Source organism: Cetorhinus maximus, chromosome 16 (assembly GCF_964194155.1).
Source record: "Cetorhinus maximus chromosome 16, sCetMax3.hap1.1, whole genome shotgun sequence".
Lineage (NCBI taxonomy): Eukaryota > Metazoa > Chordata > Chondrichthyes > Lamniformes > Cetorhinidae > Cetorhinus > Cetorhinus maximus.
This window is the reverse complement of record NC_135894.1, coordinates 6425948-6441431: the sequence shown is the minus strand read 5'-3', so window position 1 is coordinate 6441431 and position 15484 is coordinate 6425948. Positions and strand designations below refer to the sequence as shown.

At 42.9% G+C, this 15484-nt stretch overlaps 1 pseudogene; it reads right to left on the bottom strand.

The window, feature by feature from the left end:
* LOC144692006 (NACHT, LRR and PYD domains-containing protein 3-like) overlaps positions 1-15484 on the bottom strand; it is a 98068-nt pseudogene that overhangs the window by 31547 nt on the left and 51037 nt on the right.

Below are 15484 nucleotides of genomic sequence, written 5' to 3'. Positions count from 1 at the left end.
TGGTGCCTCATTTTTAGGTGCACCCAAGTCTAAGTCATTAGCATATATCAAGAAATGTAATACTGCTCGTCCTGAAGCAACCGGTGGAGAGCTCCACTGTCTGCTTCCTCGAACTGAAAAACAACCATTAACAACTATTTTCTGTTTCCTGTCACTCAGACAACTTTATATCCATGCTGTCACAGTCCCTTTTATTACTTGGGCTTTAACTTCGCTGCCAAGCTAATTATGTGCCTATTAATAAGTTTTATTTTAAATAACACTATTCCCAATACTAATAATAACAACGTGTTTATGTTTCAGATTATTAAATATGGAAATTATTGTCATTGGCAGCTGCGCCTTGAGCTCTTCAGCCCCAAGCTTTGGATTTCCCTTCCTAATTCCTTCCACCTCTCTACCCCTCTTTTCTCCTTTAACACTCTCGTAAAAACCTTCCTCCCTGACTTGGCTTTTAGTGGCCTGTCCTAATATCTCATTTTCCACGCTGCCCAAGTCTGTTCGATAAAACTCCTGTGAAGTGTCTTGGGACAATTAAATATATTAAAGCTGCTATATGAATGAAAGTTTATGTTGTTGTTGATGACACCATGACTGATACTAATGATACCGTACAGTGTTCGACATCCTGTTATCAGAAACAACATCTCACACAGTTTCTGAATTTTACTGTTGGGTTATTGGGAGCCACAGACTGTGATAGCTGATTCATTTTGATAGTTTATTATCTGCCTTACCAATATATTTGTGAATGTTTTACACTTTTATTACAAACTGAGAAGCTTTCTAGTTTAAAGATCTATAATGTGAATGTCTAATTAAGCTAAGCTAAAAATGTAAGAATACAATATGGTGGGGGGTGGAATTTTACTGCACGGGAGGGGCTGTAAAATAGGATGGGCTGTTCACAATCCATTGACTTCGGCGGGGTCTGGAAAATCCCGCTGTCGAGAGGGGCCATAAAATTCCACCATGGGAATTGTAGAAACAATAATCGTTTTGTCCAGTTTTTAATTCTGATTCATGTCTTTGAGAATGACTTTAAATGATTTTTAAAGGTATTATTCCTGAAACTTACAGTTTGTTGTAACTCAGGTCCAGGCTCATCAGTGCCCAATTTGTGCTGAGAGGGGAGCTATGAATATGTGAGGCAGTTACTATCCGGTTGGAGATCATAGAGAGAAACAATTCATGAATCAGAAAAAATCCGGGGTGTTTATTAATAACACTAAACTTGTAGTAATGATAATGTGCAGTGTTTATTACTGACACTATTACTGATAATCATAATACTTTACAGCATCAGACATGCAGTTATTATAAACATAATTCCACAGCCTGGTACCTTGCTGGGAGACAGAGCAGAGCTGCGGGAGACAGTAAGGATCTGAGAAGCGCCTGTAAATAAAGACCAGGGATTGCAGAGCGGCCGACCTTGCTGGGAGTGGGAGTGGAGCTGCAGGGGGCAGTCGGGAGCTGAGGAATGCACCGTTTCAGCTGCTGTCAGGCAGCAGTGTGGGGTAAAGGCGATTTTGACGTCACAGGTAGCCAGTGCGTTGATTGGCCGGTAAGTGCCCAGTGGAAGGGACAGTGTGCGTGCTTAGACTGGTTTGGGAGTTAAGGTAGATCTATAAATAAAAATAACTAAGACTTTGAAATTAAATAACCCGAAACTTTAAAAATTTGAGCGAGGCACAAAACAGGAAACTATAGGTATTTGTGGTGGGGAAGTTGTTAAAATTGATCATTAAGGGGGTGATAGCTAAACATTGAGAAAAACTCGGGTAATCAGGTAGAGTTAGCATGGTTTTGTGAAAGGAAAATCATGGGCAGAAAGGGATCGGTGTTGGGTGGGGTCGGGCGCGATCCCGATGGGCGCCCCAGATCGAGGCTGTGCCGCCATTTTATGTAGGCGGGACAATTAAAGCCCACCCAGCGTGACGCACGCCCCCGAAGCGCTAAACGCTCCCTGTGGGGGCAGCGGGAGTGGGGAGGGGGGATTCCCTGAGTCGGGGCCTGCACTGTTTCACACATGCTTGGGTGACAGAGGCAGAAATCTCCCTGAGGCACAGAGCGGCCTCACCGAGATTAATTGTGGAATGAAAGTTTTTATTAAAGACACAAAAAATTATTTCGACATGTCCCCTCATGAGACAGTGTTTATCAAATGTTTAAAAATGTTTTATTTAATTAATAAACCCTTCATGAAACCTCATCCCACCCATGGATGAGGTTTTACGAAAAATGTGAAGGCCACCTGGACTCTTTGCCTGCCCCCCCAACCTTAAGGTTGGACAGGCAGCATTCTGAACTACTTTCATTACTTTCTTAAAGGCCTCAATAGGCCTTTGACAATTTGGCTGCGCACCCGCCAAACTGAAAATCTAAATAGCGCGCGGTGACGCTGAGACTCCCGTCCAATGTCACCGTGCGTCATTTTATGTGTCGGTGAGCAGGCCCCACCCACGCTCGCCAACCCGAAAATTCTGCCCATATTTAACCAGTTTATTGGGAATTATTTGAAGGATTAATATGCACTGTGGATAAAGGGAGCTTGTAGACAGACTGTTCTTGAATGTCCAGAAGGCATTTGATAAGGTGCCATGCCAAAGGTTACTGTGGATAATAAATGCTGGTGGTGTAGGGGGTAACATATTAGCATGGATAGGAGATTGGTTGGCTGGCAGAAAGCAGAGGATGTATAAATGGGTCTTTTTTCTGAAAAGCAGGATGTGTCGAGTGGAGTCCCGCGGGGATCTGTGCTGGGGTCTCAGCCTTTTACAATTTACATCAAATGATTTACATGAAGGGAGTGTTGGCATGGTCACTAAATTTTCAGATGATACAAAGAATAGGTTGGAAAGTATGTTGTCAAGAGGACAGAAGGAGGTTGCAGATGGATATAGATAAGTTGAGTGAGCAAAAATCTGGCACATGGATTATAACGTGGGAAAATGTGAAGTTGTTCACATTGGCAGGGATAATAAAAAAGTAGAATATTATTTAAACAGAGAACGACAGCAGAATTCCGAGGTGTAGATGGATCTGGGTGTTCTAGTACATGAGTCATAAAAAGTTAGTTTGCAGGTACAGCAAGTAATTCAGAAGGCTAATGGAATGCTGTCCTTTATTAAAGGGGAATTGAACAGAGAAGTAAGGATGTTATGCTTCAGTTATACGGGGCATTGGTAAGACCGTATCTTGAATAGTGTGTAGTTTTGGTCTCCTTATTTAAGGAAGGATGTAAATGCGTTGGAAGCAGTTCATAGGTGGTTTCCTGGATTGATACCTGGAATGAATGGGTTGTCTTGTGAGGAAAGGTTGGACAGACTGTGCTTGTTTCAATTGGAGTTTAAAAGCGTGAGGGGTGATTTGATTTAAGTGTATAAGATGCTGAATGATCTTGATGAGGTGGACATGGAAAAGATTTTTCCTCCTATAGGTGAGTCCAGAACTCGGGGTCACTGTTTTTAAAATTTGGGTTTTTCATTTAAGGACAGATATGAGAATTTTTTTCTCTCAGACAGTTGTGAGACTGTGGATCTCTCTGCCTCAGATGGCGGAGGAGGCGGGGTTATTGAATATTTTAAGGCGGAGCTGGATAGATTCTTGTTAGGCAAGGGAATCAAAGGTTATCAGCAGTAGATAGGAATGTGAAATTCAAAACACAAGCAGATCAGCCATGATCTTATTGAACAGCAGAGCAGGATCGAGGGTCCAAATGACCAACTCCTACTCCTATTTCTTATGTTCTTATGTACTAAACTCAGTTTCTCAATTTTACTACCTAGATTCCTCAGAGCTGCAGACAGAAGTTTCACTCCAGAATCTTTCAGTTTATTATTACTTAGGTCCAGGTTCGTCAGTGACCGGTTTGTACTAAGAGCGGAGGCAAGATCCTTAGCACAAGAAACTGTGAGAGTGTTGTTACACAGTCTGGAGACCAGAGGGAGAGAAAACAGTGGAAATCTGGACAAAATACAGGCGGGGGTAAAATTGGACATGAATGCAGAATAGTCAGCACTGCATCGGTCATCTGCGATATGGGTCTACTTCAATAGTCCTCAATACCAGGTGTTCCTATAGACACCAGAAAATGTGATTTTACCTGTTTTACATCCCTGCCATTTCCATGTCCATTTTCACCCCACTGATTAATATTAATCCTGTTACTGATACTCATAATAACGTACATAGTGCTATTAAGAACCAAAATCCTGAAACCAATAATAAAATACAGTGTCAGACATCCGGTTATTATAAACACAAACTCACACAGTCTGGTACTTACTCCAGTTCCTGAATTTTACAGCCTGGATTCCTCAGGACCGCAGACAATAGTTTCAATCCTGAATCTCCCAGATTATTATGACTTATTCTAAACAGAGAAGTGAGAAACACGTTAAAACAGGCTGAATTTTCACAATGGAGGCAAGGAACAGGATTATTTTGGGTCCAAAACCCACAACCGGTGGGAAAGTGATTAAAGTTATGATTTTTAAATGGGGACATCATTATTTGTCATGGAGACAGATTTCCTGTTCACTTGGCAGCCATCACTGAGGCTGCTGGTTGTCCTGAGGGAGAGATCAGGAGTTTGTACCAAAGCCTCCCACAGCACCAGAGTGAAGTGAGATGTCACAGGGAAGCCCGAGGCTTGGTACCCAGGGCAGGGAATCCCCTCACTTTATCACTGCCAAACTGGAGGCCATGAGGGAGGGGGTGGGGGCGGGTTCCTCTTCCCCGAGGGGGGCAGGAGGAAGCCACCTCATCATGCAGCAGGGGTTCCACTTTGTTCAGCGTCCTCTCCCTTCACCTCCTCTCTCATAGCCTGCTGTTCCCTCGATGAGCTGTGTCATCCCAGTGCCTCATTGTCCGCAAGGTCCACACCTCTCTGGAGAGCCATGTTATGGAGAATGCAGCAGATTTCCACACTGACAGATACACTTGCAAGAGGTTATTGGAGGTCACCACCCGACTGGTCCAGGCACTGGAATCACATCTTCAGAAGCCTGATGTCCTGTTCAATGGTTGTCCAACCATTGTGCCTCTTTCTGGGACGCCCACAGAGAGCTCAGTAACATCACTTCGAGGAATATCCGTTATCCTCTAGGACACAGACTTCGGAGGATGAAGTATCATGGCAGCTGACAGGAAAGTGAGTGCACACATGGAGGAAGTTTTTGTTGTGGTCACAGACGAGCCAGTGAGGGAGTGGAAGCCCTTCCTGTATGGATCTCCCTGGCCAGTCACTGGGTGCCTTGATGGCTAATGGGTACAATCAGTGATACTCTGCCCCTGGGGGAATCCCTGTGTCCCTGCAAGGCCTCCCTGTTATTAAATGAATGCGCTGTCCAGCTCTGGCTAAAATTGAATCCATGACCTGTGAGATGGCCTGGTGAGCAGCCACATGTGACATGTCTCTAAGGTCCACACCCGATCCTTGGAAGGAGCCAGAAGTGAAGGAGTTCAATGCCACAATAACTGTGACCAGCGCTGTGAGGTATTCAGCATTGAGGACACAGATGTATGTGGCCACTGCCTGAAGAGTCACAATATCCACCATCACTGGACCTTGATAGCTCCGTCTTCAGCAACAGTACCTGTATTGAATGTTTGGCCTCTGTTGCCTTCCTGCCCCTCTTTCCTCTCCTGTGCCCTTCTGATGACTGGGGTTCTGCCCTCCCTGCGGAAGGTGTTGCCCCTCATCTAACATCTGACAGCTGGAGCCTTTCTTCTGGGAAGGTGGCCTCTCAATTTTTCATGGCAGCCTTTCTCCCTCTTTTACCCCCACACTGCTGGGAGTGCCAACCCCATTCATATCCTGAGTTTCCCTCCACACTGCTGGGAGTGCCAACCCCATTCAAATCCTGAGTTTCCCTCCGCACTGCTGGGAGTGCCAACCCCATTCAAATCCTGAGTTTCCCTCCGCACTGCTGGGAGTGCCAACCCCATTCAAATCCTGAGTTTCCCTCCACACTGCTGTGAGTGCCAACCCCATTCAAATCCTGAGTTTCTCTCCGCACTGCTGGTAGTGCCAACCCCATTCAAATCCTAAGTTTACCACCACACTGCTGGGAGTGCCGACCCCATTCAAATCCTGAGTTTCCACTCTCCCTGCCACCTCCACAGCACCAAGCCACCTCTTTACTAAGTGCCTACCCCACTGACCTTCTTATCGGGCTGTGGCAGCCATGTGTGGCTCCCACTCTGTGCCCACTTTCCTTCAGATGAACAGGTAAACTGTCCACCCCTTTAGAACTTTAAATCTCAAACCTTATTATCTGCTGAACAAAGTTCTCAACTGTCTTACTTGAGATTCCTGTCCCAACCCGCCTTCTCTTGGTGATTCACGATGAAACGAGCAACAGCATATTGAAATTGACACACTGCCGGTGCCAGTATTCTTGGCAATTTCGCCTCCTCCCTCCGCTGCCTCTTTTCCCCTCCTTCGGGGAGCCCCGAAATGTAATTACATTGAATAAAAACTCAGATCAGATTCAATTGTTTTTCCCAATATCACAGGAAACATGGAAGCAACATCAGAAATCAATGCAGAAATTTTACTGTTACTGCAAATTAAATCTATTGGGGGTAATTTGATCTTTTGTTGATAGTGTATGATGGGTGATCTTGGATCACCCGCCCATACTACAGCTCACCCGATTTTCCTTTCAATTGAAGGGAAAAGGAAACAGTGAGCAGTGTAAGCTGGTGAACAATTCACTATCACTAATTTAACTACTGGTGAATACCACTTTCACCCCTCTCAATATTTATTAGATAGAGAGTTGTCTGTGTGCAGCCTCTAAATGTCCCCAAGTTTGGCCTCAATCCCTGATGATCAGAATTACTCTCCTGAAGCTCAGTGACTGGCCGGCCAAGTTTGAGGAAACTTGTCTCATTTCTGTTCTTCGTTAATTCTGAGGCTTTTATGAGAACGGCCCAATTTTACAAGAGTTAAAGGAGTGATTCCATGTCCTTCATAACTCTGTGCATTACATTACTCTGTATTACACCTCGGAGTGAATTATATTGTGAAACTCTGCTAACTGTTGCTTTAAAATCCATCCCCCTGGATTTTATACAAGAAGGACATTTTATTCTCTCCCCTTAACAAAGTTGAAGTGTCCCTGTTCTCCTCGTTGACAGGGAAGGGCTGTCCCCCACTTTATTTAGCATTAAACAGGCTCTACCTTTTCCGCAGGTGAGACTATTGCTATAGTTCAGAGAAATTTCCGGAGTTTTCCTAATCCCATCGATTTTATGCAATAACCTTTGATGTGGCACGTTAATAAATGCCTCTGGAAATCCAAGCACAGTATGTCTACAGGCTGCCGTCTATCCACTGCACATGTCACTCCTTCAAAGAACTTCATTAAATTGGTTATACATGATTGCCCTTTCACAAAACCATGTTTACTCTTCCCGATTACATTGAGTTTCTCTAGATGCCCAGCTATAACCCCCTTAATGATCGATTCTAACACCTTCCCCACTTCAGACGTTAAGCTAACTAGTTTATAGTTTCCTGTTTTCTGCTTCCCTCCCTTCTTGAATAGAGGGGTTATATTTGCTACTTTCCAATCTGATGGAACCTTTCCAGAATCTAGAGAATATTGGAAAATTAACACCAGCGCATCCAATACCTCATTAGTCACCTCTTTTAAGACTCTAAGATGAAGCCCATCAGGACGCGGAGTCTTGTCAGCCTGCAGCTCCATCAGTTCACTCAGCACTGCTTCCTTAGTGATTCTAATTTCACCAGGTTCCTCTCTCCCTTCCACATCTTGATTTCCGGCTATTGCTGGATATTGCCAAAGTGTGCTAACTGCTCCTGTAAAATCTATCCGCTGGATTTTATACAACAAGGAAAGTTTATTCTGTCCTGTTACAAAGTTGACATGTCCCTGTTCCCGTAGTTGATATGGGAGGTGTGTTTCGCACATTATTCCCCATTAAATAACCTCTACATTTACTGCAGGTGCAGCTTTTATGATATTTCCGGGAATTTCCGGGAGTTCCCTGCTTGCAGCAGTTTCACAGACGTGGGGTGGATTATCAGAAAATCCTGTTGTAACTGTCCAACTGTCAGTTCTACCAGAGACTGTTCACTCTGTGTAAGAACCAGTCAATGGTACAGATTCCTGAAAATTCCTCCCAGTTGTCCAGCATGTCTGCCTGCCTTCTGGGTATGAACGTGCAATGGGGGAATTCGAACGTTTAGGTCAGCAGCAGGTTTCCTCATTAAATGAACAGAATTGAGAGTAAATTTAAATGATTTGAATTTGAAAGGTCTTTAATCGTAATTATCTAAATTTAAGATATTTCACCCTCCCGCCAGAAACAATTTGATTAATTGTGATGATATATAGGACTTATTTTCCTTGTGATGAGTACAGCTTACAATTGATATGGTTTATAATTATTATTATTTTAGTTATTTTTATCTCCACTGGTGTTTATTATCCTTAGACTATCTATATCATTTTCCCTTTGTATATAATTAGCCCTATTTCTTATCATCAAAATCCCACGCTTAAACTATTTGATTCACCATTAAGTATCCCAACAAGTATTATTCTTATTTTCTAATTTGGAATTTTACACTCATATTATTTTGTAAAGTTTTTTCTGACTCTGCCTCTTATTTCTTGAACTGTAAGTTATTTATTTTTTCATTTATAAGATGGTAAATTTTACTTCAATAATTAAAATACGAGCTCCAGGACCAAACAAGCAATTACCTCAAACTCTGATATTTGTACAGAACGTTTTCCAGCCGCTGGAGTCCTTCACAGTGAATCTAGCACCTCTGTAGATTGAGGTATTTTATTGTATCACAGAGTCCAAGGACATGAGACAGGACCGCACAGTCAATCGGGGTCAGTCGCAATCCACTGTTCCAGTGTTCGAACAGATCCCACTGTGGCCTGATCCAGTGCTTTATTCTGAGACTCAAACAGGTAGTGGAACGTGTTCACGAGGTTCCTTTTAACAGTTTTAGTCCCTCCATTTTGAAGCTGACCGTGAACAATCTCCTTCACCCAGTCAATCACTCGACAGGTTGTTTGATGAAGAAATGGACTCAGAAGCTCCTCCAGGGGCCGAGCTGAATGTGGGGAGGAGAGACCAGCAACAAAATGGCGAAATATCTCAAATCTCCCATCTTCTTCACTGTCCGCTTCACTGAGGAGTTTCTGGGATTCCATGGTATCGGCAGTCAGGAATTGAGCGAGTGCAGCTGCAAACTCCTGGATGGTGAGGTGTGGGAACGTGTAAACCACACTCTGGACAGAATCATCTCTCTCCAAGAGTTCCATCAGGAACCCAGACAGGAACTGGGAAGGTTGCAGATTGTACTTGATCAAATCTCCATTTCTAAACACAATCTTATTCTCAGAGTCTCCTGTGAAGGCCATCTCACCAAGCTTCAGGAACACATCACGGGGGCTTTCAATCTCTCGGCCATGGTTTTTCAGAATGTTGTAAATATAGTAGGAATATAGCTGGGTGATGGTCTTGGGAACTTGCTGCTGTTTCCTGTCTCTTTGTGTAAAGAAGGGGCCCAGTGACAGACCGAGGATCCAGCAGGAGGAAGGGTTGTAGCACATGGTGTACAGGATCTCGTTCTCCTCCACGTGTTTGAAAACAGCTGCTGCCACTGCCTGATCTTCAAAAAACTTGTTGAAATATTCCTTCCGTTCATCACCAACAAATCCCAGGATTTCAGCCCAGACACTGATCTCAATCTTTTCCAGTAAATGTAACGCAGTGGGGCGACTGGTCACTAGCACTGAACATCCTGGGAGCAGCTTGTGCTGTATTAAACTGTACACAATGTCGGACACTTCACATCAGCATTCAGGATCTGTGCACATGAACTGAGGCTCTGTATTTCTCCGATTGTCAGCAAAATCAATCCCGTCCTTGAATTAATCCAAACCATCGAATATAAACAGCAATCCCTCTGGGTTCTTCCAGAGCTCTCCCAGAACATTCCCAAAGTAAGGATAGAAAAACAGTATCAGATTCCGCAGGTTTATTCAGCATTTAATGGTGTTCAAATCCCGGAGTTTAAAACTGAAAACAAATTGAAAGTCTGGGTATATTTTCCCAGTGGCCCAATCATAAACCATTTTTTGTACCATTGTTGTATTTCCGATCCCTGGGACTCCACTCACTGCTGCTGAACTCCCAGATTTGGATTTTCTCAGGGAAAAACTGCTCTGGAACAATTGATCAGTTCGGATTTTTTCCAGTTCTCTCCGGAGATCTTTCTTTCTCCACTCTTCATGGTCCCGGCCTCTTGCCAACAGTTCATGTTCTACAAGTGTCCGATCTCGAACATTAGAAATGATTGTTAGCTCAGCGTATCGATCAATCAGCTGGAAAATCTTAACCTTCTCCTTTATTAGGATAGTGTTCACTCTCAGTGTTTCAGTTTGAACCCGGAGGATCTGCTTGTGTTTCTGTTCAACACCTTCAATTAAAGTAGACAGTAAATGTTAGTTGTAATAACATAAAAGGCTTCTCAATATGATTTTGCTGAATAGTTAGATTCATTTCACGGTTTCAATCAAAGTTTCTGCTGGAATTAAAGCTCAATTATTGGAAACCTCGCTTGAAAGTGAGCAATGACCAAGAAAAATTTAAAGTCGTCACTTGGTTCTAATATTTACTGAACATGGAGATTTTATAAAGATGATATTTTCTCTCTGATGGTTAACACTTTCTGACCTGCCTTTACTCTGGATACCTCATTACAAATCCACAAAGGCCCTGGTTATATGGTGGTAGATGTTCTTGTCAATCAGTTTATGAAATCCTCAGCGAAGCCAAACTTCTGCAGCAATGGTAAATAGGACATTGGATAGGAGTGGGAGAGGGAGTGACTGTAATTGTTCAGGAGTCCCACTGTTATTGTAAATTGCCTTCAGTAAGTTATCTTGGATATCACTGTACACTTGGAGATCAAGATTCCTTCTGGTATTCTATCAGGCTGTGGGCAGGTTATCTGAGATATTAGGGCCGATTGGCTCAGTTTTCTGGGCGGCCAGTGTGGATCAGATTGGTGCCAACAGCATGGGGTTCGTTTCCATTCCAGCTGGGGTAGATCTTGGACCTGCCTCCTTGCCCTACCGTGGTTTAGCTGTGAGTCGGACCTGCCTTCGGACAGAGAACTCAAAAAGAATAATCCTTTTCCTGTTGTCCTGCGTTTCAGAAATCGCTTACAATTTTTCAGGAGTTTTGCACATGCATACATTGATTGTGTTTTTATAATAGTCCTGTCCTCTTACTGATCAGAACTTGAAATAGAACAACTACCTACTTCACTCCATGTAACATTACCGCAGTAACATTCACAGTTCATTTGAACTGTTTACAAATAATTAGTTTTGCTTCTAGTTTCCCACAATGTAGTTTTGGGAAATTGAAAATATATTTATTGTAATTATTACATTGGGTTCAAACACAACCCGTGAATTGTAGGATTATTCTTTGAGTAGAATAGTGTGCTCTCTTTCACCGCCATGAGGAAATGGGTCAGTAGATTCCCAGTCACCCTGAATATTCCCTTTTGCTCACATTTCTCCACATTAATGTTCTGTTGTGTGAATATCTGTAGATATTCTCATTTCGCATCAAAGACTTTCTGACCTCTCATCCTGTACCGTGAAATAATAAAAATGTAATGTTTCAAATTTCATTAACATTATCCATACCATTTAAAAAGGGACAAATAGTGGAAGGGATAATGAGAAATGTTCCTTATGATCACTGGGAAAGGTAAGAGGCCATTAGAAAATCACAACACAACTTCAAAAAAAATAGCTTGTGTCCAACAAATTTGGAGGAGTTTATTGAGGAAGTCACTAGGATAGGGCATGAGAGAAATCTGGTGGACATTGTCACTCTAGACTTTCAGAAAGCCTTCGATATGCATCCTCACACTAGGTTACTTCATTTGATGGAGTGTGAGTTGAAATTTGAAGCTCTGGATTAGGAAATCTCTTCAATCCCGAACCTCAAATTTAATTGGAAGATATGTGACAAGTGATCTTTCCCAAGGGTTGGTCCTGCACCCATGACTTTGACAATCTGTATTCATGAGCTGGACAAGGGTGAAAATATGAATCAGGAGCACAAGTAGTAGGGTGTTAGGAGTACAATATATACGTTTTCAGATTTCAAAAACATCGATTTGAATATTAATATAGTAGAGGGCGATCAAATCCAATAAAACGTTTAGATGTGCTACAACTGTGGACACACATTGGCAAACAGTGTTCCATTCAGATAACTGTACCTCATACATATTGATTGGGCCAATATTGAATACAAGCATCACTTGCAGGGAACAATGCTGAGACAGGGTGAGATAAAAAAGATCTTGGTGCTACTGTGTGCAGATCACTGAAGGTTCATGATCAGTGCAGAAAAACTGTAGTTAAAGCTTACAAAGTATTGAGTTTATATTGATGGAACCAATCAGTGTTAAACAAGGGCTATCACATTGCCTGTACAGGTTCCTGGTTAGACCATATCTCAATGGTATGCACACTTTTGGTTACCCCTACGTGTTGGATAATATAGTGTCATTGGAAAAGTTGCAAAGGAGAGCTGCAGGAATGATTCCCAGGTTAGAGAAGCTCAGCTACTTAGACAGGCTCAAGGATTTTAAGTTCTTTAATTTCAAGCAGCAGAGATTTACGCTAATTTACAGAGGCCTTGTAAATACATGAATGCCTGGATAGAGTCCCTATTGATAGATGATGCTAGTTTATCAAATTGGGGAGGACTAGTTTAAACTATGTAAGTGAAGGAATAAACAGCATGTTCAGTGTTTATTTTCTCTGCCCGGAGAACTGAGAACCTTTGGAATGATTTTCCAGTTGCTATTTGGGTGCTGACTCTGAAGAGGGAGCTGGACCAGTTCATGACTTGGACAGAGATCGCATCATGTAGAAAGTAACTGGCTTTTAGCTAACAACTGGACAACGCGAGTTCCTGAATTGGATTCGATGAACTGAGGAGGTCAGAGAAGAATACGAGCAGAATTGTACTCAAACACAATCTGTAACCTCATGGCCCAGCGTATCCCCCACTCTACAAATATCATCAAGCCAGGGGTTCAATGAAGTGTGCAGGAGGGCATCGCTAACAAGTAGCAAGTAACATTCACGCCACACAAGTGTCAGGCAATGACCAGCTCCTACTAGAGAGAATCCAACCATCGCCCCTTGATGTTCAATGGTGTTTCCATCATTCAATCCCCCCACTACCAACATCCTCGGGGGTTACCATTGACCAGGAACTGAACTGGACTAGCCACAAAAATACTGTGGCTACAAGAGCAGGTCAGAGGCTAAGAATCGTGCAATAAGTAATTCACCTCCTGACTCCCCAAAGCTGTCCACCATCTGCAAGGCACAAGTCAGAAGTGTGATGGAATACTCCCCACTTGCCTGGATGAGTGCAGCTCCCACAACAGTCAAGAAGCTGGACACCGTCCAGGACAAAGCAGTCTGCTTGATTGGCACCACATCCACAAACATTCACTCCCTCCACCACTGACGCACAGTAGCAGCAGTGTGTACCATCTACAAGGTGCACTGCAGAAACTCACCAAGTCTCCTTAGACAGCATCTTCCAAACCCACGACCAATACCACCTATGAGGACCAAGGCAACAGATAGATGGGAACACCACCACCCAAGTCGCTCACCACCCTGAATTGGAAATATATCACCATACCTTCACTGTCGCTGGGTCAAAATCCTGGAACTCCCTTCAAACAGCACTGTGGGCGTACCTACACCACATGGACTGCAGTCAAGAAGGCAGGTCACCACCACCATCCCAAGGGCAACTAGGGATGGGCAATAAATGCTGGCCCTGCCAGCGAAGCCCACATCCCGTGAATGAATAAAAAAAAGTGAAATGGTTTGAAATGTCCATTTCATCTCTTACCTTTCAGGTGACTGGGTACTTCAGATAAGCCTCTTCCAATGTTCATGTGATCAAATGGATCAGAACCTGTTTAAAGCAATTAACTGTCATGAAATCAGATCTGTGTAATGTTATAGCAAAATCTGCAATGTTTGAATCTGATATTGAATTCACTGTGTGATTTTACCACACCAAGTTCCTGTATTTCTTTTATTATTTTATCCAACTTTGGGACCCCATGATGCACTTTCACAAAGGATTCCCACATCACCCTTCGGGCCCGAGAGCCTTTCTCCATCACCAGACTTAGGAGAAGCTTGGAACTCTCCGCCCGGTTTCGCTTATCCATGAGCTCGGTGACTTTCTGCAAAGAATAATAATGAATATATTGAGGATCAGAGTGAAAGATAAACACTGAGAATGAGAAGGAAATGATCTGCTCAGTGATGGCATTTCCAATTGTTTTGAGCCCAATAAACAGTCACTGGGCTGAGAACTGATACATAATGAACATTCACTAAAAATCATCTTCATCTCATTTCAGTCATTAACAGCAAATGAATGTGAATAAACTAAGCCAGAAGTCTGAAATACATTTTGGGGGGAGTGAGGAATCATTGACAATCTGCAGTATTTTAATGTGATCAGTGTGATGAGTTTTCTTTGTCAAATTATTGATTGACAATATGATCCACTTGTTTCCTCACACTGACTTCTTGCTGTTACAGTTTCTCATTTACTCAGCAGGAAAATAGCAGCAAATCAGATCTCTGGTGGAGGGGAAGGAACAATTCTGGTCATTAAGTTATTTTCACAAAAGAATGGGAATCTTAAAATGAAAACTGGCAGAGAAATCACCATTGACTGAACCAAACCAGTACTGTTGATTTATCTGTCAGGAGAATCGACCAATAATAATGGTGAAAAATCCAATCAATCCGATCAATTTCCCCCTCAGTAACTGAAAGTTCAGAAGCTTGATATTTTTGCAAATTTGCTACGAGTATGAAAACTTGGTAAGGAGTGGGAAGTGGATAGGTTTTGAGAGTGAGTGGGACCCAAGATAACTGAACACTCTGGTGGTGTGAAGGAGAGGCTGCTGATAAGGCCAGAGTCAGAGCAATGGAGAATTCCAGTGGGAGGTTTCAGGACTCGAGCAGCTTACAAGGAACGAAAGGGTTAAGGTCATTAAGTTATTTAAACAGAAGAATGGGAATTTTAAATTGAAGGCATCTGAGTACTGGGAGATATGATAGGTTTGTGAGCACACAAGTGATATCTGGGACCTGAAGTGGTTCAGGGTAAAGGCAGCAAAATCTGAGTAGCTTAACATTCCAGAGTTTGCAAGGTTACCTTGGCTCCCTCCACACTCAACTGTTCCAAATCCATGGATGAAGGTTGAGGAGAAGTGTTGAGATAGGGGGAGAGACTTGCAGTGTTATGTGGAGAGAAGTAGGACATTTTTGTGCTGGCAAGTTTGCAGCAAATTGAGTTCAGCTTGTAGCTGGACACTGTAATCCCAGATAGCCTG